At 42.3% G+C, this 3991-nt stretch overlaps 1 non-coding gene across 1 annotated transcript; it reads left to right on the top strand.

Moving 5' to 3' along the window:
* The first annotated feature begins 3491 nt into the window (after positions 1–3491).
* LOC145161787 (small nucleolar RNA R71) lies at positions 3492–3598 on the top strand. The gene has a single exon (XR_013738661.1). It is a non-coding gene; the product is annotated as a small nucleolar RNA R71 (small nucleolar RNA).
* The last annotated feature ends 393 nt before the right edge of the window (positions 3599–3991 follow it).

Genomic DNA, 3991 nt, shown 5'->3' with positions numbered 1-3991 from the left:
GCCTTCCGACCATGTTATGGTCATTACGAGTTCGTGGTGATGGCCTTCGGGCTCACTAATACTCCGGCCGCTTTCATGGAACTCATGAACCACGTGTTTCGACCGATGTTGGATCGTTCCATGATTGTATTCATCGACGACATCCTAGTTTATTCCAAGACCTAGGAATAGCACGAGGATCACTTGAGAGAGGTGTTGGAGACCCTGAGGAGGGAGAGGCTGTAATCGTAGTTCTCCAAGTGCGAGTTCTGGTTGCGCGAGGTGTAGTTTTGGGGTACCTTGTCAACCATAATGGTATTCTGATCGATCCGGCCAAGGTGGAGGCCGTGATGAGGTGGGAAGTTTTGAGGTCTCCATCCGAGATTCTGATTTTCCCTGGTTTGGCAAGATATTACCGATGATTTATTCAGGATTTCTCCAAGATAGCGGTTCACCTGACCCGACTAACGAAGAAGACTGCCGCTTTTTGTTGTGGGCGTGAGCAGCAGGCAGCGTTTGAGACCCTGAGACAAAGATTATGTGAGGCGCTGATTTTGACCCTGCTAGAGGGCATTGAGGATCTTGTACTTTACTGTGACACGTCTATCATGGGTTTGGGCGCGATATTGATGTAGAGGCGTCGTGTTATGTCTTATGCCTCGAGGCAGCTGAGGCCTAATGAGGCGAACTATCTGACGCACGATTTGGAGCTGGGGGCTGTGGTTTTTGCCCTCAAGATTTGGCGACATTACCTCTATGGGGTCCGCTATACTATTTACCCAGATCAAAAGAGCCTGAGGTACTTGATGGATCAACCGAATCTGAATATGAGGCAGCTTCGGTGGTTGGATGTGGTGATGGATTATGATTGTGAGATCCTTTACCATCCAGGGAAAGGCCAATGTGGTGGTTGATGATCTTAGCCGCAAATCGATCATGGCTCTGATCCGAGATATTTTTCAGAGGATGAAAATGATTACTCCGCTTCTAGAGTGGATTCGAGAGGCACAGATCAAGGCTATGAGGGAGGAGCACCGTAAGAATGAGCGCATTGTGGGTCAGGTGGCTTCCTTCGACTATGATAGTCAAGGTTTATTGACTCTCAATTAAAGATGTGGGTTCCATATTGGGGTGGTGTGAGTTAGTGCCTGATGGAGGAGGTGCACAAATCGATATTCTTCATTCATCCCGGGGCGATGAAGATGTGTAGGGATCTTTTTCTTAACTATTGGTGGTCCTGCATGAAGCGGGATGTATCTTGGTACGTGGAGAGGTGCTTGACTTGCAGGAAAGTCAAGGTTGAGCATCAGTGACCTCACGACAAGATGCAGCCGTTGGATATTCGTGTTTGGAAATGGGAGGAGATTACCATGGAATTAATTAAGAAGTTGCCTCGGACTACGCGCGGTGTGGATTTGATATCGGTCATCGTGGATCTCTTGACCAAGAGCGCACATTTTATCTCGATCTAAGAGAGTATCTGTGTAGAGAAATTAGCTGAGGTATACATCAGGGAGCTCCTAATATAATCCTTTTTAGAGTTCTCTTTTTTAACCTTATCATCACCTTCTTCAAGTTTTCTTTTTAACCCCTTATTCACCACAAGTTTAGATTCCGCCTTTTCTTCACTCTTTAGTGACATAGGTTTAACCTTCTTTTCCAAAGTTCGTTGTTTTAATTCTGAAGTAACCTCTTCTTCATCACTCGACACTACATCTTCTTCACTTTCCTTACTCACCCAAGATGTTGGAGTTTTGTAAGCAAAGACTTCAAAAACTGTTGGAATGGATGCTCTTGGCTTTGTACGTTTGACTTGTTGAATTGACTGAATTTCCTATGCCATTAATTTTTCCAATTCTTCAAGTTCATTTTCTTCATCTATATTGAATACTTCACCATGATCATAATTATTCTTAAATACATCTTCCACTCCAAAGGTAACTTCTTCATCTCCAACTCTCAATGTAAGCATAGACTCACGAATGTCTACCAAGGCTCGAGCAGTGTTCGGTAAAGCGTGACCAAGAATTATTGGGACATTGGTATCTTCTTTTAAATCCAAAACAACAAAATCAATTGGAAAAACATATTTCTCAATTTTGACCAATATATCCTCAACTATGCCTCAAGGATGAGTCACTGAATGATTATTCATGTGAATCGTCATTCTCGTAGCCTTTAAATATAGAAGATTTAACTTTTGATATAACGAGTAAGGCATTAAATTTATCCTTGCTCCATAATCGGCTAAAGCATAAGTCTTCATGTTATTTCCAAATTCACACAGGAGAGTAAGGCGTCCAGGGTCTCCCATCTTCTTTGGTAATTCACCCAATATCACTTTAGAACTCTGCTCACTAAGGATTACCTTGGAATTCTTGCCTAATTGTTGGCGAGTATCGAGTAAGTCTTGCAAAAAGTTAGCATATTCAGGAACATGGGACAAGGATTCAATAAAAGGAGTTTTTATAGGAATATCATTCACTTGCTTCATGAACTTTAAATGTTCTTGCTCCAGTGGGTGAATTTTAGCTTTAGAAGGAAATGGTAGCGGAGGATGATAAGTTTCAACATCATCAAAAAATTTCTGATTATACCCACCCCATGTCGTGAGATTGATATGCTCACGTCGTGAGCTTGTAGATTCAGCATAAATTTTTTCTTCGATCTTTGACTTCTTAGGCTACGGTCCGGGCTGATGTGGCTCTACTTCTAGGGCTTCTAGGAACTCAGAGATAGTATCTTCTTCAGTTTCGATCACCATGACATGTGGTTGAGGCTTTTTGTCGGGAATTTTTGGAGAGAGTCTTTCATTAACCAACGTAGTTAATTGTCGAAGTTGAGCTTCGATGTTTTGGACTGATGCTTGATGATTCTTTAGCAAAGCTTGCTGGTCCCTCACGAGAATTTGTTGGTCTCTTATCACCGTATCGGTCTCATCATGTCATTTTTCCGAAGCCTCCATGAATCTAGTTAGCATGGACTCTAAACCGACCTTCTTTTCAGGTGGCGGTTCCTCTTTTCGATAAAAAAACCTCGGCCAGTTTGCCTAAATATTTCTTCTTTTTGCTTTTTATATTCATCATGTGGCAACCACTCTTTCTTTGGCTTCCTCCAATCTTCATCGTATTTGTCTCCACTTGAGTATCATACTTGAGCCTTCTTATTCCCGTTCTCGTCCAAATGGAAATCTTTAGTCAAATGTGGACCATTTCATCTTTCACAACCCACACGAATAGCATGTATGGATTAGTCCATCTTGGTCATTCTTCGGTCCATTGTATTTAGCATAGCTAAAACAACTGCCATATCTTCTGAAGTGCCACTCCCAATTCCCTTCGCCCCCATCATGTCTAGGATTGTGGTATTCACGTGAATGCTTAGAAAACTCTTCAATCAATTTCTTAATCTCACATAGATTTTTCATTGTTAAAGGTCCTTGAGAATCAAGGAGTTGCCTTATCATCGCGTTTACCCCATCATAGAAGATTGATACTTCTTGTGGCCCATTCAAATCGTTTTGGGGACAATTTCTTATCAATCCTTTGTAGCGCTCTCATGCTTCGTAGAGTGACTCACCCGGTTGTTGCTCAAAGTTTTCTATGGATTTGTTGAGTTTAGCAACTTTAGAAGGTGGGCAAAAAGGTCCTAAGAATTTTTCACGTATTTGTGCCCAAGTAGTAATTGCACCGGGTGGAAGTGCCTTCAACCAGTCCTTAGCAGCTCCCTTGAAGGTAACTGGAAGCATTCATAGTAGTACCTTCTCTCTTGGGACATTTGAGATGTTGAAGTAATAAGCTATGTCATTGACTTCATCAAGATTCTTGTAGCATCCTCATGATCCTTCCCGAAAAATGGGACTTCCTTAAGCGCGGAAAGAATATGTCCCTTGAGCTCGAATGTTGCGGTAGTGGGAATTGCAGGCTGCACTAGACCGGGACCGGTGTCCTCTCAGATTCTTTTCTTGTATGCCTCCATGGACATGTTGGTAATATTCTCCATCTCGTATTTT

The sequence above is a fragment of the Lactuca virosa genome, chromosome 2, assembly GCF_052849685.1.
Source record: "Lactuca virosa cultivar CGN04683 chromosome 2, Lactuca_virosa_CGN04683_v6, whole genome shotgun sequence".
NCBI lineage: Eukaryota > Viridiplantae > Streptophyta > Magnoliopsida > Asterales > Asteraceae > Lactuca > Lactuca virosa.
This window is presented reverse-complemented; position numbering and strand designations above follow the sequence as displayed.